The 24,307-nt window shown below is 47.5% G+C and overlaps 1 protein-coding gene across 1 annotated transcript in view; it reads right to left on the reverse strand.

The window, feature by feature from the left end:
• ARHGEF18 (Rho/Rac guanine nucleotide exchange factor 18) overlaps positions 1–23,988 on the reverse strand; it is a 55,513-nt gene extending 31,525 nt beyond the window's left edge. The window contains exon 1 of the mRNA XM_059695732.1: positions 23,834–23,988. The gene's annotated coding sequence lies outside the window, so the exon portion shown is untranslated. The remainder of the gene's footprint in view (positions 1–23,833) is intronic.
• Positions 23,989–24,307: the final 319 nt, after the last annotated feature.

Consider the following 24,307-nt stretch of genomic DNA (forward strand, 5'->3'; position numbering starts at 1 on the left):
AATGAACTTTACGCTGCGTGCTGACCCAGCTCCGCCCCTGTCCTGGGCACCCTGCAGGCTGACCTCTCTCAGGCCCCTCTTCTCCTTGGGTCTCGGGGTAGGGTTGGGGTTGCCTGCTGCCCTGGCTGATCTCACAAGGATAACCCTCCTCCTCCGTATGTGCCCACAGACATCCCCACCCTCGGGGACACTGGTGGTGTCATCTGTAATCCCCAAGATCTCCCTGAGGCTCTCCAGCCCCAGAATTCTCTTGTGTTATCTTTCTTTGAGACTCAGAAGGCTCTTCAGAACTTTCAATACTTCTAGGTGGCTTATGATTTTTTAAAAAAAGTTTTGCCCTAGCTGGCTTGGCTCAATGGTTAGAGTGTCGGCCGCTGGACTGAAGGGTCCCGGTTTCGATTACGATCAAGGGCATCCGTACCTCGATTGCAGGCTCAGTCCTCACCCTGGTCGGGGCACGTGCAGGAGGCAACCAATCAATATGTCTCTCACCCTCCCTTCCACTCTCTCTAAAAATCAATGGAAAAATATCCTTGGGTGAAGATTAACAACAAAAACACACACAAAAAGTCTCGCCCTGGCTGATGTGGTTCAGTTAGTTGGAGTGTCGTCCCATGCATTGAAAGGTTGTGGTTCAATTCCCAGTCGGGGCATAACCTGGGTTGCAGGTTCGATCTCTGGTTGGGACACATACGGGAAGGTAACCAAGCCATGTTTCTCACATCAAGGTTTCTCTCTCTCTCTCTCTCTCTCTTCCCCTTCCCCTCTCTCTAAAATCAACATGCATGCCCTCGGGTGAGGATTTAAAAAAATGTTTTGCCAGCACACTAAGAAAAAATTCGAGCTCCATGGTGAGAAACCACACCTCTCCATGAAACCACCTGAAGTTGCTTTTCCTTCTGGAACATCTAGAAGTCAGAGACAATTCCTGGTAAAAAACATATGTGCTGCCAACTAGAATATTAATGTAAGACCTTTATCCTGGCAGAAACCATCCATTCTGTACCAATGTTCCCTCAAGCAGTCTACCATCATTTCGGTGACATGATGTGCAGAGAAATATTACTCTGATTCTGTGTAAGGGGAACACTGAGGTGGAAATGGGAGAGTCGGGCAGAAAGCTTGATTTTAGTGCCCAACCCTCTAGATGTTGGTTAAGTATCTGGTATAATGCCTAGGAGTGGATTCTCATTTTTTAAAAAATATATTTTTATTGATTTGATAGAGGAAAGGAGAGGGAGAGAGAATCATTGATTGGCCGCCTCCTGCATGCCCCCTACTGGGGATCGAGCCGGCAACTCAGGCATGTGCACTTAACCAGAATCCAACCCGGGACCCTTCAGTCTGTAGGCCGACGCTCTATCCACTGAGCCAAACTGGCTAGGGCTGGATTCTCATTTTTAATAAACCTTAACTTCAAAGATTTTTTTGGGGGGGTGGGGGAGACTGCCCATTTAATTATTTTATTGGAAAATAAGGTATGTCTCTAAATTAATGTCTAATACTCAGATGGCATTTCTCTAAGTTAGTCTTGTTTAATAAAGATAAGTGTGGCTCAGTCGCTGGGCGTTGTCCTGCACCTCAAAGGGTTGGTGGTCCGATTCCTGGTCAGGGCACATACCCGGGTTGTGGGCTTGATCCCTGGTAGGGGGTATACAAGAGACAACTGATGAATGTTCTCTCTCACATAGATGTTTCTCTCTCTCTTTCTCCTCTCCTCTCTCTAAAAATCAATAAGAAATCTTTAAAAACTAAGGCAAACTGCTATAGGTGAGTCATCTTAGGAGGAAGAAAAGAACAAGGTGGAAGGAACGTTCTCGGGCACAAGTCCAGCCAGCTGCGTGTTGCGGCTGAAGTACAACTGCAGGCCCAACCGCTCACCTGCAGAGGTTCCTGGCTGATGAGAGACGGGCCTCCTGACACGCTGATAAGGGCGCATGAAAACATGTCGCCTACGTCACCATTACCGGAACTTGACGCCTCTTGGTTAATACTAGTACAAGAGTGAACTTCAAATGTAAAACAGGGAAACATTAAAATAAAATGAAAATCAACAGTTTTCTTACCGCCACTTCCTACGCCCCACTTGTATGTGCACGGGTGCGTGTTTATGATCACAGTGACCACACAACGCGTCCCACGTTTCATGGTGCCACGTCTTCGTAAGTACTGTTTAATCATGGGCTTTCCAATCACACACACGAGTCCCAGAGAGACAGAACTATGGAGGCAAAGGTCAGGTAAGCACCACCAGGCTGCATTTCCAAAGTACTGCACGAACTAGTACAGCACCTTGCAGGAAAACACGTACAAAGAAGGAAAATCCCAGAAGGTGACACAATAAAAAGACAGCTAATTTTAGTTGCACAGGATTATGGGTGTTTTCCCTTATTTTTCTATTTTCCTGCAATGGCTATATGACTTTCATAATTTAAAAAAGTTAACAGTAGGAGGAAGCTAGGTGCTGGGTTTATGGAAACTCTCTGCACAATCTTTTTTAAAAACTGTTCTGTAAACCTAAAATTATTTCAAAGTAAAATTCTGAGAAAAAGCTTGAAGCAGGTGGCAGCAATTTTTGGTGCCGCCTAAAGTCAACGCTGCTTCAGTAGTATAAGATCCAGTACTTCAGTTTTCCCCCAGTGTGCGCTGCAGAATTAGGCACATTTTCTTAAAAATTGTTCCTCCAAGACAGAGTCAGGTGGACCAGGAGTCTGAATCTTGACTCTGTCACCTGCTACGACCATCTCTTTGGTCTGGGCCAACGACTTATGCCCCCGGAGACTGTTCGGTCCTCTGTGCAGAACAGTACATGGAATCCTCTCCCAGGGCTCTGGGAGGGTTACAGGAAGAAATAAATGCAAAGAGTCTAGGAACAGAGCGAGCGGTAAACTGTTAGCTCCCTCTTGCCCAAGCTCATGAGAACACAGGCGTTTTCCTGCGGGCACGGCCGTGGACCTAGGTTTAATACCAGAATACACCTAAGGCACTGGGGAACGGGGATGGGGCTGGCTCCTTCCAGCTGACCCCTGCCTGCACTGTCCAGGCTGTCACAGCTTATGAAAGAACTAGGTTTCCCCCCAAGTAATAATAATAATGTTTACAAATCTATTTTAAAAAACTTAAAACACATCTCTTTGTGGGAGTAATGGTATCTGAGTGAGATGGATCCCCAGCCCAGAGTAGCCCAGGTGATCAAGGCGGTGTCGTGGGAACAAATAATGATGGGATTTCCAGCTGGGAGCTGAGAGTGTCCCAAGGAAGAAGGCAAGTAACTCTGCCTGAGGGTGAGGGAGGTGTCATGGCAGGGCATCACCTGCACTGGATCTTGAAGGATGAGTAGGAGTCCTGAGGAGAAAGAAAAGGGGAAGGCCGTTCCACGGGAGCGCAATGAGCAGAAGCAGAGGCGACACACAGGGATGAGGGCCAGAGGACGAAGATGGTTAAGGCACAGGGGAGTGGGCGGGCAGAGAGAAGATAAGAAAGCAGGCTGGGCTAAGAGTGTGCCTCCCTAAAGCACTTTTACTTCCGGGCCATGGGCCATGGGCCATGGGACAGGTTGTAGGTCAAGGAGACACCAGTGAGCAATGAGACAGGGACAGAGAGAGACCACAAGCAGGAAACCAGGTCAGCAGTCTGAGCGCCAGGTGACCACATGCTCAATGCAGGCAGAGGGTGGGAAGACAGAATGGGAGTCCAGAGGCAGGACCAGCAGGGCATGGCGCTCTGTTAAGATGGGCTGGATGGATGGACCAGGATGACGGGGACATCTGGTTTGGGCCTCTGGGCTCTGCTTTCAATGAGGTGAGACCAGATGAAGCACGGGAGATGGGGCAGAGGAAGACCCCAGAATTCTCACTTCCGACACGGTCACTGAATTGTCCCCAGGACACTGGTCACAGAAGTCCTTGAAGGCAGCTGAAAATACCTCTGGAATGAGGGTAAAGGTCAACCTGGGGATACCTGGGGGCAACCTGTGTGTAGAAACAGCGTGAACAAACATCCTATATAATAAAAGTGTAATATGTTGTAATATGTTAAGTGTCTGACTGACTGGTTGACCGTCTGGTCAACCGCTCAACCAGTTGCTATGACGCGCACTGACCACAAGGGGGCAGACGCTCCGACCGGGAAGTTAGCTTGCTGCTGGGGTCCAGCAGATTGGGACTGGGCGAGAGGGCTGGGCACACCCTGGAACCCTCCCCGGAGAGTGGGCCCCCATTGGCCCCGATTGCCAGCCAGGCTGAGGGACGGCACCCGTGCAAGAATTCTAGGAGAGAGTAAGATGGAAAGATGGGTGCACCTCGCTCTATTGTACTTCACTGCATATCCAGTGTCTCAGCATCAGGGCAAGACCTCCACCAGCAAAAGTGGCAACTCACTGAAGGCTCAGAAGATGATAAGCATTTTTTAGCAATAAAGTATTTTTTAAAATATATTGTACTGATTTCTTACAGAGAGGAAGGCAGAGGAATAGAGAGTTAGAAACATCGATGAGAGAGAAACATCAATCAGCTGCTTCCTGCACACTCCCTACTGGGTATGTGCCTGCAACCAAGGTACATGCCCTTGACCAGACTCGAACCTGGGACCCTTGAGTCTGCAGGCCGATGCTCTGTCCATTGAGCCAAACCAGTTAGGGCAGCAATAAAGTATTTTTTAAAAATATATTTCATTGATTTTCCACAGAGAGGACGGGAGAGGGATAGAGAGTTAGAAACATCGATGAGAGAGAAACATCGATCAGCTGCCTCCTGCACACCCCCTACTGGGGATGTGCCCGCAACCAAGGTATGTGCAATTGACCAGAAGCGAACCTGGGACCCTTCAGTCCGCAGGCCGATGCTCTATTCACTGAGCCAAACGGGCTAGGGCAGCAATAAAGTATTTTTAAATTAAGATATCTATATTGCTGCCTAGCCGGTTCGATTCCCGGTCAGGGCACATGCCTAGGTTGTGGGCTCAATCTCAGTGGGGAGGTGGGTGCAGGAGGAAGTTGATTGGTGTTTGCCTCTCATTGATGTTACAAAATATATTAAACATTTAAAAAAAGATATTTACATTAGCCCTAACCAGTTTGGCTCAGTGGATAGAGCGTCGGCCTGCGGACTCAAGGGTCCTAGGTTCGATTCTGGCCAAGGGCATGTACCTTGGTTGAGGGCACATCCCCAGTGGGGAGTGTGCAGGAGGCAACTGATTGATGTTTCTCTCTCATCGATGTTTCTAACTCTCTATTCCTCTCCCTTCCTCTCTGTAAAAAATCAATAAAATATATTTAAAAAAAAAGATATTTACATTATTTTTAGATATGTTACTGCACAGTTAACAAACTCCAGTACATACGCTGGGAAACCACAAACGTGTGACTTGCTTTGTGATGTTCGCTTTATTGCGGTGGTCTGGGGCTGAGCCCGCCATATCTCCAAGGGGTGCCTGTAGTTGAAGACAGAGTCTGGAGCATGGCACTTAGTAAACGCAGGGTTTGGATGTGAGCTCTCTACTGTTTACCCTGGGTGAACGGGCACATTTGTAAGCAACACAATTCTAAAGCAACTTCCACTTAACAGGCCCACTGATAACTGAAGCCTCTCCATCCAAGTGCGCACAACTCAGGACTGAGGCAAACGCAGGCCGACAGGATGGATGGACACTCTTGCTGTCTGCCGTAAACTTCTGTGTATGCCAGCGCTACTTGCTATAATAGTTACGTTCTCTAATGAGACAATGTGACCTCAACTCATGACCCACCAGTGCAAAAGAGTTAGTGTTTTTATAAAACGAAGTCATATGTTCTGGAAAAATGTATAAGAAAGTTGCGTAAAAACAAAACAGTCCGGCTGGTGTTGCTCAGTGGTTGAATACTGACCCGTGAACCAGGTCACGATTTAATTCCAGGTCAGGGCGCATGCTTGGGTTATAGGCTTGATCCCTGGTGGAGGGCATGCGGGGGGAGTGGGGGCGGCCGACTGGTAATTCTCTCTCATCATTGATGTTTCTATCTCTTCCTCTCTCTGAAATCAACAACAACAACAAAATTAAAAACAAAAAACCAAAACAAAGTTCCATCTGATGAGGAGAAGGCGAACTACAAAGGAACAGAAAGCTGGAAGGACTCAGCACTCGAGGGCTTCTAAGGTCTTAAATTCTCGTTAGATGCATATCAGACGGCACCACCTGTATTATAAGTCTGGGTTAAAGCAAGAGAAATGACAGGGATTCCATTTCCAAAGGAAAGGCTGTTGCACCAAAAGACTGGAAAATAAAAATACATTTATCTACTTCTAAGTGAAATCATGTATTTAAAGCATATAACTTTTAAAAATAAAATAAATTGCCGGCCTTTTCCGATCAGTTGGTGATTTCTGAGTGCTCACGGCTGCAGCCGTCCTGGGCTGGGCGGCCACCTGCCACAGGGCCTATGTGGTTCAAAGAGTGCAGCTGCCCAACTCATACCCAACCCTGCTTTTACTAAGTACCATGCTCCAGACTCTCTGTCTTCAACTACAGGTCCCTACGGAGGTGCCTCAAAAAATTAATAGAATTGCCATATGATCCAGGTATTTCTTGTCTGGGCATTTATCCCAAAACTATGAAAACAGTAATTTGAAAAGGTATATGCACCCTGTGTTCACTGTAGCCAAAATAAAACACTCTGAGTGTCTGTCGATGAATGAATGGATAAAGAAGAGGTGGTACATATACGATGGAACACTACTCAGCCATCAAGAGAAGGAAACCCTGCCATTTACAACATGGATGGACCTTGAGGGTGTGCTAAGTGAAAGAAGTCAGACAAAGAGAGACAAACCCCATGTGATTTCACTTATATGTGGAATCTACAAAACAAACAAAGGAACAACCAAACAAAATGAAAAAAAAACAAATGTATAGATAAAGAGAACAGATTGGTGGTGGGGGCGTGTGGGAAGGGGGTAGATGAAAGGGGTGAAGGGGCTTTGGTAACAAGACTTTTTTGGGTGACTGCTTTGTTGTGCATGCAGATGTTGAATTATAATGCTGCAAACAGAAACTTATAAAATTAAGATAAAACATACCAAAAAACCAGCACTGAAATGGTGAGAGCCACTGGAGCAGGCTCAGGGATGGAAAGTCTGTGACTAGGGAGACTAGGGAAAAGGGCCCTGCTCCAGACCTCCGGTATGGCTCACTGACGCCCTACACGTCTGTCCTGGCGCTGGCTGGTCCAGGGCATGTGGAAGCACCGGCCTCGGGCAGGCGCTGTGCAAGTGATGGGCTGCAAGCTGAAGTGGCTCCATGGGGTGGAATGATGAATCTCAAGGGAAAGGGGTGGGGGGGGGGGGTGGATCGAAGAGGAAGACTAGGGAGATGCCAAAGGCAGTTAAAGGCAGCCTCAAAGGGCATGCTCCTGAGACAGGCTGGGGACAAGGAGTCCTCTTCAAGCAGACAGGGCTCCCAGGCCGGGTGAAGGGATTGCCGGTGTGCCTGGGGTGCAGGGGACAAACGTGTGTTGAACAGAAGACATCCTCCGATGCAGAAGTGAAGGGGAAGGTGTGCCAGAAGGTGCACAGTAGTGAATGGAGATGTTTCACTACTGCAGCAAAGATCCCCCCAAACAAGTACAGTTGCCCCTTGACTTACAATGGGGTTATGCCTGATAAATCCATTGTAAGTTACATCACAACTTAGCCCAGTCCTCTGGGCAAATCCTCTCACTGCTGCTGCCCAGCACCACAGAGTGTATCGGACCATGCATGTATCACCAGATCCAAATTCAAAACTTGAAGTATGCATATTGCTTGTGCACCACTGTAAAGTTGAAAAATCATAAATGAAATCATGGTAAGTCAGGGACCATCTGTATTTGTGGAAACTCAAAAGAACTACCCCTCTCCACACTGTCTCTACTTCCTCTTTTCCCTCTTTCTCCCTTGAATCCACAAGGATCAGATGGCCCCTCCCCCATCTCCACATTTCTAAATCCATCTCAGTCCTTACTTTACTGGCAAACAGTTCAAGGCAGTTCAGGGCAGCATTAGGAATACAGGAGCTGGAGCTAGATCCACTCAGATCCCATCCTATGAGATCCTGAACCAATGACCTAATCGCTCCCTGCCTCCATTTTCCCATCTATAGAATGGGTATAACAGAAGCACCCTCCTCAGAAGGTGGCTGTAATGGATGGAGAACATTCTGGAATAGGTCTGTCATGATGTAAGCATTGGTGTTGCCTATTTGCACTACTGCTCACTCCCAAGCAGCTGCCAGAATGATGCCGGTAACACCAAGCCAGTGGACTCCTCCTCTGATCAAGGGTCCGCCAGGGGTCCCATCTCCCTCAGGAGCCCTGTTTTACTACGGCCGTCAGGACGGAACAAAATGTGGCCTCAGGGCCAAATCCAGCATCTCTGTGAGGCAAGAATAGGTTTTACATGTTTAAAAGGCTGTAAAGAAAAGAAGAAAAAGAATATGTGACAGAGATGGACGTGGCCCACGAAGCCTAACATTTGCTATGAGGCCTTACAGACAGTCAGCTGGCCTCTGGGCCCACGGTCCTGCCAGCTCCCTGCCCTCATCTCACCACCCTGGCTCCAGCCACCTCGCCATCCATGTCCCTCAAACACATACACCCCCCTCTGGAGCTCCTGCAGTCACTGTTCCTTCAGCCTGTCCCCCACTTCCTCAGAGGCCCCAGGAGCAAGAGCCCAACACACACCCCCTCTTCTGGTTTTAATTTCCTCCAGCACCACCCCCATGTGGATACTATGAACAGTTAATGCTCATTATTTCCGTGGTTATGTCTATAAAGTTGCTGTGAACACTGAACTGGCGAATACCGAGCCACTGCTCCTCGAGGGAATGCAAGGTCATGTTTTGGTCAACCCATCAACACATCACGGTGTTGCGCGTGTTTTGGTTAAAAGATGCCTCATTTAATATATACTGTCGATTCATTAACACTGAACTGATGGCCGACAGCAGGATAACTGAGACATGACTGAAGTTTGTCTGACACAAGTTCTCTCTGCAAGGCGCCCCTCAGCCTTCCAGTGCTCCAGAATCTAGACAGAGCTTCGGCACTGTGCTTGGGCCATTTACAACGAAATCATCAAGGAAAAGCACAACACTGTGAAAAGTGCGGCCCCAAGTACACCACAGGAAGGACCCTTGTTTACAGTTGGATCTGAAGCAAGGAGGCAGACGTCGCAGCGCCCTCGCCCCCCTCCCCTCCAGCTCCGCTGGGCATGGGCTTGTCGAGTGACTCAAACTTAGAGTTTATAGTTAACCAATGAAATGAAGCTACAGAAAGGTTTATGCGCAGGTATTAGATCAGATTTGCCTCTGGAAACAGTGGCTGCAGCGTGGGGAGTAGACTGGAAGGGGCTGCAGGTAGATGTAGGGACAGGACCGACACAGGTGACCTGGGAAGGGCAGACTCAGACTGGGAGATGGAGAGGTGGCGAGTCCCACTTCAGATCTAAGTCACTTAAGCGGCCCATGAGGACTCCAGGCCATGGCAGGTGGCAGCTGACATGGGAGTGCGGCGTGCAGGAGAGGGTGAGACGAGGGATGACATTTGGGCATAGGAGGTTTCTGAGCCAAGGAGAAGCTGAGATTCTAGGGGTAGAGAGACTGGTGCAGAGCTGCCTGGGGACTGACTGAATGAGATAAGGCATGGAATGAAGTGTTCTTAGGGTCCCTGCTTGTTGCAAGTGGTCTTGGTACCACAACAGCCTAACCCAGCCGTGGGCAAACTACGGCCCGTTTGAAATGAATAAAACTAAAAAAAAAAAAAAAAAAGACCATACCCTTTTATGTAATGATGTTTACTTTGAATTTATATTAGTTCACACAAACACTCCATCCATGCTTTTGTTCCGGCCCTCCGGTCCAGTTTAAAAACCCATTGTGGCCCTCGAGTCAAAAAGTTTGCCCACCCCTGGGTAACCACATCCTTTTTAATTTTTATGTTTTGCGGGGGCAAGGGGAGGAGTTGGGGAGGACTGCTGTATCACAACCACTGGCTCAAACTATTATTATTGTTGTTGTTGTTGTTATTATCAACTGAAATCTCTAAGTTGCTTTCTCATAGGCTGTCACTTGGTCCTATTTTATCCTCTCACACTTACACAGCTGCTTTTTTAGACCTGTCATTCTCAACTGGGGGTGATTCTGTTCCCCAAGGGACATGTGGCAAAGCCTGGAAACATTTTTGATAGTTGCTATTGGGGGAATGCTGCTGGTATCGAATAGGTCTCCACGGAGCATGCTACTCAGCCACAGGGTGGCCCCACCAGAGAACTGCCTGGCCCCAAATGTCCACAGGCCAAGGCTGGGAAACGCTGCCTCAGACCCAGGCAGGGAATGGAAACACCCACCACACTCAGTCCACCTTGCTGGCTGCAGCCAATACGCTCAGTCCCTGAGGCTTCTGGGTCCTCATTCTGTGACACTGAGAAGAAGGCCACCCCTCCAGTTGCCAGCAGCTTTGAGACACTTCCTGCATCTCTGTCGAAGTTACACTGTCAACAGCCAGTGAGGACGAGCGGAGGATGGAACCCTGGGTGGTCTAGCTCTAACCTGACGCTAGTACCCGAATTAACGCCCTGTGGGAACTTTCATCCAACTAAGTGGTGAGCCTGGCTGAAGAATGATTAGCTCAGAATTACCTTAATATTTCTGTGGGCTTCTCCTCCTGCCCCGAGAACACTGAGCCCAAAACCTGGGCATGTGTCCTGACTGGGAATCAAACTGTGACCTCCTGGCTCATAGGTCAATGCTCAAGCACTGAGCCACGCAGCTGGGCTGAGTACTCTTACAATTTGAATTCAATGATAAAAAATAATCCAATTCAAAAATGAGTAAAGGGCTTGAACAGACATTTCTCTAAAGACATACAAATGGCCACAAGCATGTAAAAAGGTGCTAAACATTACAAATCATTAGGGAAATGCACTCAAAACCACAATGAGATGCCACTTCACACCCACTAGCATGACACAATTTTTTTCTTTTAATTTTTATGTATTGATTTTAGAGAGGGAGAAGAAGGGAATGAGGAAGGAGGGAGGGAGGGAGGGAGGGTAGGAGAAAGAGAAAGACCGATTTGTTGTTCCACTTATTTATGCATTTACGGTTTGATTTTTATATGTGCCCTGACCAGGGATCAAATCCACTACTTTGGTGTATCCAGATGATATAGTTTTAAAAAATGAAAAGTGTTGATGAAGATGTAGAGAAACTGGAATCCTCATATATTGCTGGTAGGCATGTAAAATGGTGCAGCTGTTGTGAAAAAGTTTGGTGATTCTGCAAAAAGTCAGACATGGGCCCTGGCTGGGCTTCTCAGTGGTTAGAGCATCAGCCTGTGGACCAAAGGGTCACGGGTTCAATTCTCGGTCAAGGGCATGTACCTCAGTTGTGGGTTTGATCCCCGGTCCTGGTCTGGGTGCATGCAGGAGGCAAACAATCGATGTTTCTCTCTTTCCCCCTCCCTGTCTTCCCCGCTTCCACTCTGTCTGAAAATCAATGGAAAAAATATCCTCGGGTGAGGATTTAAATAAATACATGTCAAACATGGAACTACCGTATGACCCAGGAATTCCACTTTTGAGTGTAGACCCAAAAGAACTGAAAGCAGGGATTCAAAGATACATGTTCACAGAAGCATTATTCACAATAGCCCAAAAGGGGAAACAATCCAAGTGTCTATTGACGAATGAATGGATAAACAATGTGGTGTATAGGATTCAGCCTTAAAAAGGACATTCTGACACCTGCTACAACATGGATGAACCTTGGAAATATTATGCTCAGTGAAATAAGCCAGTCACAAAGGAACAGATGTTGTGCGATTCCACTCATAGGAGGTCCCTAAAGGAGTCAAATTCATAGAGACAAAAAGTGGATGGGTGCCAGGGGCTGGGGACTGGGGGAGTCAGTATTTGCAGGGGACAGAGTTTCAGGTGGGGAAGATGAGAAAGTTCCAGAGATGGATGGTGGGGATGGATGTACAGCAATGTGAATGTACTTAATGCCACTGAACTACACTTAAAAATGGTAAAAAAAAAAAAAAAAAAAAAAAAGGTACAAGCAATGCTGCAGGAGACTTGAACTTCAGAATGTCTACTCCTCAACCATGGTGGATTGAGACTTTTCCTTATTAACATACCTGACAAGGAACGTGCAGAAGAACAGACGCCCTGCACTGTTCAGGCTTGTCCCTGAGCTCACCTGCGGGCCCCTTGCTCGATTTCACACTATTTTCTGGTGTCAGAAAGGAGGCACCTTCAACATCATACACGGGCAGTTCAGACCCAGAAAAAGCACTTGCCTGGGAGTGTTTCTCGTGACTCTGGGTCCAAGGCCAGATGCCGAACTGCTGGGACCCAGCGAGGCATTCCTCGCTCCTCTCAGGCATTTAAAACATAATTATGTTAATTCAACTGACTATACACAAATCAAAATGACGTGGCTGAAAAACACTTTAATGAAAAGAAATGATTTTGAACAGACTAACTCAGCTACTATACATCTGAAATCTTCCCCAACTGGCCTTATTACCTTTTTTAAAAACCTCTGATGGGAGAAATAAAGAGCAAATGTTAGCAGAGGTGGCTGTAAGAAGGGCAGAGGAAATCAAACACTTGACAGAGGCCCGTGGGTTTGTCTTTCAGCAGATAAAAAGCATTCAGTTAAAGGCGGAAGGCAGGAAAGACAAACATGCACAGCAATGCCAGAAAAAACCTGTTTGCTTTCAATGGCCTGGGAAATTATTCAAGGGCAATGCATTTCTGTAAAAAGACAACTGCAATTGTACCAGTGTCCTTGGGGCTTAGAAAAGATCCTCCACAGGGAGCTCCAAGTGCTAACTCACACCTGTGCCCTTCACCTGTTTCTCACCAGCTTTACAAGGTCAGAGTCATGGCCCTAGAATCAGAACGGGAACAATCATGGGTTGTTATAGGGCAGTGGTTCTCCACCTTGGCTGCACATTAGAATCACCTGGGAATCTTTTTAAAATCCTGATTTCTGGGCCTCACGCTCCGGAAATTGTTTCTTTGTTACTCATGCTGTGGCCCCACCCCATAACAAAGATACGGAATTTCCGGAGGATGAGGCCCAGAAACCAGGATTTTCAAAAGATTCCCAGGTGATTCTAATGTGCAGCCACGGTTGAGAACCACTGTTATGGGGGCTGGCAACTGGGCTCTCGGCAAGCCACCTGTTTTGCAAATAAAGTTTTATGGGAACATAGCCACACCCACTTGTTTTTGTGTGGTCTGGGGCTGCTTTTTCCAGTGGAGTAGCTGCAACAAGGACTGTGGTCTGCAAAGTCTCACATATTTACTACTGGCTTTTCACAGAAAAAGTCTGCGGATCCCTCATAACTGTATCTAATTGGATTGTTCTGGAAGGAGGAACATTCCCAACAATCAAAATGCAGCCTGCTGGGCTCATGGGAAGCTCCCCCGTTTAATCCCTGGCATGCAGAAGAGAATGGAGTAAAGTGGTGACTGACCCTGTGAAGTCATTACTGGATTCCAGAGGCCCAAATACTGCACGCTGGTAGCAAACAGGTACGAGCTGGTTTCTGAGCATCTCTAAATCCCGACAATCCTAAGGATGCTGGCCATGACCATTAAAGGAGACCAGCAACCAGCTCCTACATTAGGAAAATTCCAGAACCTTGCAAAGACCTTCATTAGTATTCTTTTTAGAACTGCAAAGGTGTGAACTTGAATTTATTTTACAACTCACATCTCAAGGTCAGGAAGAAAACAATGTCATGTGCAGGGCTAGACAGACGGAACACTCCCTCCCTCCCCCCTTAAAGTCTACAAAACTTTTGTATTTGGTGAAAGTGGTATTTTAATGCACAGAGAAGGAATATATTCTAAAATGTAGAGTATAGGCAAACATTTGACAGGCATCTTTTTATACAGTCACATGCCATATGATGGTTAATGACAGACCAAATACATGACCATGGGCTCGTATATAATGGAGTTGAAAAATTCCTATCACCCAGTGACACTGTAGCCATCATAACCATAGTGCAATGCATTACTCACAAGTTTGTGGTGATGCTGGTGTAAACAAACCTACTGAGCTGCTTGTTGTATAAAGTATAGCACATGCAATTATGGACAGGACATAATACTTGTCTCTTGATGGTATAATTTTCTTTTGTGCTTGATTTAATCTCAGGTTGTTTTATAAATGTAAGGTAGCCTGCCCTAGCCGGTTTGGCTCAGTGGATAAAGAGTCGGCCTGCAGACCTAAGGGTCTGGTGTTCAATTCTGGTTAAGGGCACGTGCCCTGGTTACAGGCTCCTCCCCGGCCCAAGCCCTGGTTGGGGTGCATGTAGGAGGCAACCAGTTGACGTGTTTCTCTCACATCGATGTTTCTCTCTGTCTTTCCCTCTCTCTAAAAATCAATGGAAAAATATCCTCGGGTGAGGATTAACAAAAGATAAATACAAATGTAGTGTAGCCTAAGCGTAGTTCTTAGAGTCCACAGTAGTGTGCAGGAGTGTCCTAGGCCTTCACACTCACTCGCCCTCACTCACCGATTCACTCAGAATCACTTCCAGGCCTGCAAGCTCCATTTGTGGTAAGTGCCCTTTACAGGTGCACCATTTTTTATCATTTATTTATTTATTTATTTAATTTATTTTTATTGATTTCAGAGAAGAAGGGAGAGAGTGAGATAGAAACATCAATGATGAGAGAAATATTGATCAGCGGCCTCCTGCACGCCTCACACTGGGGATCAAGCCCGAAATCCAGGCATATTTCCCAAGTTGGAATCAAACCAATCTCCTGGTTCATAGATCGATGCTCAACCACTGAGCCATGCTGGTTGGGCCCTTTTTTCTTATCTTTTATACTGTATTTTTACTTTCCCTTACCTATGCTTAGGTCTCTTTAAATACACAAATACTTACGACGATGTTGCAACTGCCTACACCAGTGGTCGGCAAACTGCGGGTCGGCAAACTGCGGCCAGTAACATGCAGTAGGCTGGAGCCTAGGAGCAGCAGGCTGTGCCAGCCTAGCCTGTGGTAGGTCGCACACCTAGGTTTGTGTAAGTGCCCTCTGTGATGGTCGCACGACGACATCGCCTAGCGACACATCAGATTTAGAAGCTTTTCAAACAAGAAGCTAGTTCTTCTTAAGATCTTCTCCCCTTTCCTCTCTTGACTTACTGGGTTCCCAAGAGTAAGTCCAAGTTGAACACTTATTTTAACTTTAAAATATGTGAAAAGAACTACATGTTGAAAAGAACCTAAGAGCCCTAGCCGGTTTGGCTCAGTGGACAGAGCATCGGCCCTTGGACTGAAAGGTCCCACATTCAATTCCGATCAAGGGCACATGCTTGGGTTGTGGGCTCGATCCCCAGTGGGGGGCTTGCAGGAGGCAGCCGTTCAATGAGTCTCTCTCATCACTGATGTTTCTAGCTCTTTCTCTGAAATCAATAAAAATATATTTTAAAAAAAGATTGAGTTTTTTAAAAAAATAACCTAAGAAATGAGGACCAGTTACTTGTAAACTTGTTCTATTTATGAGTAACAAGATACAGAAGATTCCTGGTGGGTTGACTAGGGTTCCTCCCAAATTTCAGAACCTCGGAATGTGGCCTTATTTAGAATTAGGGTCTTTGCAGAAGTATGAGGATTTCGAGATGAAATCACCCTGGATTTAGGGTGGGCCCTAGATCCAATGACTGGTGCGTCTGTAAGAGAAAAGAGAGAGAGTTTTGGACACAGACAGACACAAACACACAGAAGAGAAAGCCAAATGCATACAGAGGCAGAGACTAGAGAGGAAGCCACAACCCAAAGGAACAACGTCTAGGGCCACCTTCTAGAAGCCGGAAGGGGTGAGGGAGGATCTTCCCCAGAGCCTCCTGAGGGAATGTGGCCCTGCAGACACCCTGATGCCAGACTCCCGGGAGAATGTTTCTCTGATTGAAAGCTACCCAGGGGGTAGCAATTTATTACAGCAGCCCTAGGAAACACAGACAAAGCTATTAATGGTAGTGCCAGCACTTACTTTTTCCTAAACATTTCCTACTGTATAGTGTCCTGGGATTCCGAGGCTGCATTTTGACATTGTAAACTGTGATCCATTAGTGAGTTGGAAAAAGTTTCTCACAACATAAAATATAACAGAAAATACCAGTGTCTATCATGAGTAATGAAAATGAGTATTCTTCGGTAAAACTTTGGGTGCCCTCATGTGTGCAGGGTCACTGGGTAAAGAATTAGTTTTCATTATGATCACAGTCATAACGAAATACACCCATCTAAGGGACTGTGCTATATAGAGTCCCAGAAGCCCCCATCTTTGGACCCATCTATAAGGTGAACATTCTGACTATTGGGAAACAACCCTAGTTTTTAAAATCTCCGGGGACCAAGCTCCTCGGTGATTGGTTAGTTTTCCCATTTAAAAGGCCGTTACATTTCATCTTAACTGTGTTTCTGCTTCCCTTGACTGTTGATCAGTTATCCAATTCACTAAGTGTTCAGGGGACAGCATAGGTAGGACCCAGAGGCAGAGGCAGTGGCCATGACGCCCCTCAACCAAGGAGTCAGCATAGGAAACTAATCAACACCCATTAGAGGACACTGGGTCAGGTCAACCGATGAAACGACACTGCCCCTGGGGCAGACTGGGCCCACCCTGACATGTCCCATGTCACTATTCCTTTAATGGTCATGTTGTCATGGATTTAAAAAAATCGTTAGATTGCTCCACTGTTGTGGTTCAATGGTTGAGCATCAACCCATGTACCATGAGGTCATGGTTTAATTCCAAGGCAGGGCACATGCCCGGGATGCAGGCTTGATCCCCAGTAGGTGGTGTGCAGGAGGCAGCCGATCAATAATTCTCTCTCATTATTGATGTTTCTATCTCTCGCTCCCTCTCCCTTGCTCTCTGATATCAATAAAAAAATATTTTTAAAAAATAGCTAGATTCAGGCTACCATGTGGATGAACCTTGAAAACAGTAAAAGAAGCCACATGCAAAAAGCCACACACCGTAGAATTCCATTTATAGGAATTTGTTGAGATTAGGCAAATCTATAGAGATAGGAAGTAGATTCATGGTTGCCAGAGGCTTGGGGACAGGGAAGTGACTACTAATGTGTACAGGACTTCCTTTTGGGGTGATAAGAATGAAAACACACACACACTGAATTATACACTTTAAAAGGGTGAATATTGCAGTATGTGAATTACAATATCCCAATTTTAAAAAGCAGAATGGCTGACCCTATGGACAGCAGGGCTCTCCTCAGCCAGAGGGGAAGCTGGAGGGCTTTCCCCTGAGGAGCTTTTGGAACATTCTGGAAGAGGGAGAAACACTAAAAGTTTTAGCTTCCTGATAATAGGTCAGGTGGGGCTAATGACAACTTAAAAGCAGTAATTTACAAGATGTAACATATGATTGTTCCTCAAATTTCAGGTTGCACTTCATTTTAAAATATATATATATTGATTTCAGAGAGGAAGGGAGAGGAAGCGAGAGATAGAAACATCAATGATGAGAGAGAATCATTGATCGGCTGCCTCCTGCACACCCACCACTGGGGATTGAGCCCACAACCCGGGCATGTGCCCTTGGCTGGAATCAAACCTGGACTCTTCAGTTGGCAGGCCGACGCTCTATCCACCGAGCCAAACCAGCTATGACTGCACTTCATTTTTAAAATAAATTATTTTAATTTAGTTTGTACTTCATGAATAAAGTTATATTTTTCAAATAGGAAGAAAGAGCTACGTTTGTTTACTGTTGCAACCCTTGTACCTGACACACAGTAGGAGCCTGGTAATAATCTGGTGAATGAACAAACGAACACACCCAAACATTACTGAGTACTCCACAAGCAATAACCATCCGCTGTCATGCTTCTAATGTTACAGACAGGAAGCTGAGATTAGAGGGTGTAAGTAGCATCTCCAATGACCTGAGCTCTCTGTCCACAGGCTCATGGGTTTGTGTGTGTGTGTGTGTGTGTATGTGTGTGCGCGCACGTGTGTGTAGAAGCGGCCATGAACCCTTCCTTCACCTTCAAAGCCAGCAGTGGAGCATCTTCTCTCTCTGACTCTGCTTCCATCCTCACATCTCCTCCTCAGACCTGGACCCTCCTCTCCCTCTCATAAGGATCCCTTTTGATGACACTGGGTCCACCTGGATAATCCAGGAGAGTCTCCCATCGCCAGATGCTTAACTTAATCAGAAACCAAAAGTCCCTTCTGCCCTGTAAGGTCACACATTCCAAGTTCTCAGTGGTTAGGAGGTAGGTCTCTGGGGAGCTGTTATTCTGTCAACCCACTGGTTATGACGTTTCACCAGATCAATGTGGTGGGAGAGGCCAACCATAAATTATGGACAGAGGACAGAGGCAGATGTCCCTCGAGTCTGCAAAACCACGACTCCCCATGCATAGTGCGCTGTGCGGGGACTTGGGTGGCTGGTAACTGCTGGGAATGAACAAAAAAGCCCACAACTGCAAGGGCACGGACAGCGCTGGCTCCCAGGAGGCAGACTCCTGAAACTGTGGCCTCAGTTAAAAACGCATTAACCAGATCACTGCTCCACTGTCAGGCTGACTTCATTTTCATTTCTGGTGGATTCTGCAATACTTAGCTGGCAGGTTCTCTGCCACTCTCCTTCCTCCCTCGACCACCAACCTCTAGAACAAACATGTCAAACATACGGCCCACAACGAATATCTTGTGGCCCAGCCAATATAACGGTATGTAAGAAATATTTTAATAAAAATTTCATAACTTAATTTTTACAATATCCTGCTATACATAATTATTAATAACAAACTACAACGTTCGCTAATGACTGATGACTATAATCGTGTTGCATTCATTTCCCTTACGCGCCTTACGCGCAGGCGCACCATTTCTCTCCACTAATACTAGCAGCGAATATTTTAGCAGCTGATTGCCACGTCATTAATCTTGAACTGACTTGTTTGGTGTGCGCAACAGGAAATATTTCACTTTCAGAGAACAAGAAAAATAGGTTTATTTGCGTTACGCTTATTAATTTGTGCAGTTATTCATTGTCTGGTAAGTTAATGTTCAAGAAAAAATATGAATTTTTATTAAAATGTTCTATTATTTTATGTTAACGATGACTCATTTATTTCAGTCCTTTGTATTCAACATGTCTCTATTGAAATAAACCTACATTTTTATGAAAATTGAAGCTTTTGTTTTTTTTGCGGCCCACATACACTTACACCCTGTTTATTTGGCCCGTGTGAGCCTTTGAGTTTGACAGGCTTGCTCTAAAAGGTAGTGGCTGCTTTCTAAACCTTGTACATAGCTTTCTGCCCTGCCCCTACTGCACCCAAAGCGCTACCCCCCCTAGAGGCCTTGAAGGCCTATGAAGGGCTACTCTTCCCTGTGCTTGAACCCAGAAAGACCTTGGGAAGAGGTGGGGGTAGTGGAAAAGAGACCCCAGATCTGAAGGCAGGGAACAGTTTCCCCTTCTTGACTGCAAGATAAATGTGAGAAGTGTGAACTGGTCATCTACTAATGGGGGCCCACGCAGTACAAGAAAGAGTTCAACTAGCTGATGACTCAGGGCCCACCACCTACCCGGTCACCTCCGTCAAACTCCTCCTCACACTGTCAACTAAGCCCCAACACATCTATCTCCCAACAGACTGACCTCTTTCCACACTGCTCAGATCCAAGTCATCTCCCAATACTGCTCCCTGTCTCCAGCCTCCGCCCTTGCCAAGCCCACTGATGGAAACAGCCAGAAAGTCACCCGTAGTAACACACCAGTCCATAAGACGCTCGTGTCAGCTCTATCCAACCAACAGCATGCTGTCCGACTCAGCCTTCACACACGCTGTGCGCACGGTGAACCGTCACTCCACAGGACAGAGGGCTTTCCTGCCCACGCCGGGCTATGTCCAGGATGAAGGTCTGACCCCACATCTCTGTCTCAAGCCGTTACAATGGACGGCACAGAGGACTTTGTAACCATCTGCTACATGGCAGGGAGCCTATACTTGACTTTAGGAAAATGAGAATCTATTCATATCAATAATCCAGCTGTAAATCATGATGTTGGCAAGCTGTCCCCTTTTCTTCAGAGCTGTCTGATCTTTGCCTCTCGGCCTCTAGTTTCTCCATCTCAAACCATTTCTTACAATTCTGACTGTGCCCATAGCCACTTCCACTGAGCTCTAGCTCTCCTGTCCCCTCTTATCTGACAGTGAGATGAACCCACATACCACGTAATCCACATTTTTAAAGTGCAGTCGACGGCTTTTAGCACATGCAGATTGTACATCCATACAATCAATTTTAGAACATTTTTTTTAACATCCCCAAAAGAAACCCTGTACCTCTTAGTTGTCACTCCCCACCTACCTCTCCCTCCAGTCCCATGCAACCACTAATCTACTTTTTGTCTCTATGGATTTGCCTCTTCTAGATATTTCTCATAATTGGAATCAGACAATATGTGCCCTTTTGTGTCTGGCTTCTTTCACTTAGCATAACGTTTTCAAGGCTCATCCACGTTACAGCGTATGTCGGAACTTCATTCCTTTTTGTGGGTGAGCAATATTCCACTGCATGGACAGACCGCATCTTATTTTTCGCTCATTAGCTGATGGCATCTGGGTTGTTTCCACCTTTTGTCTATTGTGAACAACGCTCCTCCGGACACCTGTGCGCCAGTTTTTGTGCGGAGGACTTAGGTTTCCATTTTTCTTAGGCGCGTACCTAGGAGTGGAATTGATGGACCTTATGGTAATTCTGTGTTGAACCTTTTGAGGAGCAGTCAGATTGTTTTCCAAAGTGGCCGCCCCACTCTACAGTCCCACCACTCGTGCTGAGGGCCTCACTGCTTCCATCTTCCCGTCTCTCGCTATAGTCTTGGATTAGGAGCCCCCAATGGACACTGCAAAGGGTCACAAGAACCTGCCATTGATCACACCCTGGAATTCCGAAAGCCACAGAGCGGACGCCTTACTGCTCGGGACACCCAACAACGCTGAGTCTTTTGCGCTACACGTGTCTGGTCAGTCACTGTCCACCTCACTTAGCAGAGAGCACACGGACCTCTACCGTGGATTTATTCTTCTTTCTAAACTCATTTTCACTTTGCAAAATAATCTCAGCAATCAGTTATCCACACACAGCACATAACTGTCCTCGGGTGCAGGGTCCTGCCTGATTCCAGCCCTCCATCGCACGCTGCAGTGGAGAGGCAGCTGCCCACCACATCTCTGCTTTACCTTCCTCTCCTCTGATACCCACCGCTAAGAATGACCAGCTGATAAAATGTTCTGGAGTTAGTGTTAACAGTTGTATAACTCTGTTACTGTACTAAAACCACTGAGTGGCACATTTTAAAAGGATGAATTATATGGTGTGTGAATTATATCTCAGTAAAACTGTTAGGCTGAAAAAGAGTGACATGATTTTAAAACATAACCTCCCCACAATGTGTTAAATGTATATACTTAAACCTTTAGAATATTTTTTTCAAAAGGTGATGTAAATCAGTGAAGGTATTTGCTGCTTTGAACATAACCAACTGCAACTTTATTCTCAGTGGAAACTATGAACCTATCTAAGAACAAAAGCAGAGAAGCAAGCAAGCTGCGTTTAGTTTACACCCAAAGCAATTTTAACAAGAATGAGCAGAGCTGCAGGGGTCCTGTCACGGAGCTCTCGGGAGGACACTGTTTTCATCAGTTTGAACCTCCCCCTTCACCCATTTCCCTCCCCCGAAAAGGTCCCACAGGCAGCACTGGAGCTGTGACTGCAATTATTTTGCACCTGGCCAGGGTTTTGAAAAGGGCAGCTCTTTATGACTTTCAGGGGGAAAGTAAAGTGTAACTAACAAACAACAAAGAAACCACAATTGCTTGAACTTACTAAACTCTCCCGGCTTTAAGTTATTTTTGAAAAGCTGTGATGAAAATGTTCGAAAAGTCAGCTGGAACTTGAAGAAATGGAAATAGGCCCGGGGAGGAGTGAGGAAGAATGAAGGAGACTCTGACTGAAGGATCAGAAATATGCTGAACATGTGCAAGGTAAACACCCAGGGAGGCACGGCTGCTGACCACAGCCCTGGTCCCGGCGGCTGGGGACAAGGAAAATGGTAATTGCTACTGTGTGACGAGAATAAAAATTACATCCGGCTCTGCCAGAAGCAGTGTAGGCACAGGCAGCTTTCAAAGTGGGGCATTCTCAAATCAGCTTGAGAGAAAGGAATCACAGAACCGCTCTGCCTTTAACATATGGCATTTAAAAGTGAAAAGCTAATTGAAAGGAAAACAAAGTACCTTTACAACAGTGGTTCTCAACCTTCCTAATGCCGCGACCCTTTCATATAGTTCCTCATGTTGTAGTGACCCCCACCCATAAAATTATTTTCGTTGCTACTTCATAACTGTAATGTTGCTACTGTTATGAATCGTAATGTAAATATCTGATATGCAGGAGGTATTTTCATTGTTACAAATTGAACATAATGAAAGCATAGTGATTCATCACAAAAACAATATGTAATTATATATGTGTTTTCAGATGGTCTTAGGCGACCCCTGTGAAAGGGTCGTTCGACCCCCAAAGGGGTTGCGACCCATAGGTTGAGAACCGCTGCTTTACAAGAACTAAGTTATTATGCCTTCTGGCTGCTTGCTCTTATTTGCTTTAAAACAACTTTTTTCCCCCTCCCTCTCTCTCTCAAGAGGACCTGACCGATAGAAGCTGTAAACTCTTGATGAAGTGTAAACTCTGACCCTGTCCCAACAACCACCGAAATGCTCACACTTTCCAGACCGTGTGTTACCGGGAAGGGCAACCTAAAAATACAACCTAAAGATACAGGGCATGCGCATGTGCACAAAATAGACATTTATTGAGCATTCATCATTTGCCAGGCACTCTGCTACGCGCCTTGCACATATTATCACATCAAATCCTCAACTAGTCCTTATTCCCGGCTTAAAGATGGGGAGACCGGGGTTCGGCGAGGTTACATGGCTAATTTGTGGCAGAAACTGGGACCAGAACCAGGTTGTGATCTGTCACTCCAGCCTGTGCTCTTGACACTTCCCGTATAGCTCCAGGATTAATCACTCACCCGGATACGTGCAAAATCATCCCCATAAATCGCCCTGGGCCACGGGGCTGTCGCACTGTCCTGAACGCTCCCTAGGCAACCAGAAGAGAGGGTCCCTTAACCTGCCGGCTGGCGTTCCGCCCCCCGAGGCCCGGGGGAGCCGTTTTCTTCCCTCCGTGGGTAACGCTCCAGGAGAACGTCGACCCTCGGGGCCAGGCATCTGAGCGCTTCGGTCTCAGCGGAGCGACAGGTGGGAAGAGCACGTCGGCGACCACAGACCGCGCCCACGCCAAGGGCCTCTCCTGCTGCCCGCAACGAGAACGGCACCCACCGTCTCCATGCTCCCGCCAGACGCCGAGGGAGGAGCGAGGGGTGCGTGCGCCCACAGCCCATGCCCTTTCGGGGCTGGTTGCCCCCACACGCGCGGCAGAGGAACTCTGCTCCGGGAGGTGAGCTCTCGGCGGAGGACTCCAGCCCCGGTGCTGGCTACAGTGACGGTTCCTATCGCTTCCCTGGTCCTGCCCCAGGTGCCCCTGGCCCTGGAGCGATGACCTTCCCCTCCCGATCGAGAGGACGGGGCACCGTCCAAGGGCCGGGGATCGGAGGGCACCGGCGGGCATCGCCGCCACCTCTGCATTCGCCGCCAGCTCGGAGGCGGCCGCCCCAGTGCCCGACGGCGCCCGCGGGCCCGAGGCCTCCCCCCGGAGCGCCCGTCCAGCCGCCCTCACCTCGGCGCGGCACCTCGCAGGCCGCTCGCGGGCCGCTGCACAGCCAGCCTCCCGGCGCCGCCGCCGCCCACCCTCGGTGCCGCCTCAGCCGCTCGCTGCGCGGAGCCGGAAGCGGAAAGCCGCGCGGCGGAGTCGCGCAGGCGCAGCCCCGCCCCGGGGGCAGGCAGAGGGTGTGCCCTGAGGGGGCGGGGCTCGCGGCTGAGCCTGGGGCGCAGGGATTGGCCAGCCGCCTGTTCGCGGGGCGGGGTCTGCTGCGGAGGGCGGTCCTCGGGGGCGGGTCAGCGGGGCGGGGTCCACCGCAGCCCGGCAATTAGCCGGGCGGGTTCTGGGTGCGAGGACAGTGGGGCTGGGGGGCGATGGGGGGGATCGGGTGCTGGGAGGTCAGCGGGCACCTGGGGACGTTGGCGCGTTGAGGGCGAGTCTGAGGGCAAGAAGAAGGGAGCGTACAAGAAACGGAGCGAACAGATCTGTCAC

The sequence above is a fragment of the Myotis daubentonii genome, chromosome 5 (assembly GCF_963259705.1).
Source record: "Myotis daubentonii chromosome 5, mMyoDau2.1, whole genome shotgun sequence".
NCBI classification, from domain to species: domain Eukaryota; kingdom Metazoa; phylum Chordata; class Mammalia; order Chiroptera; family Vespertilionidae; genus Myotis; species Myotis daubentonii.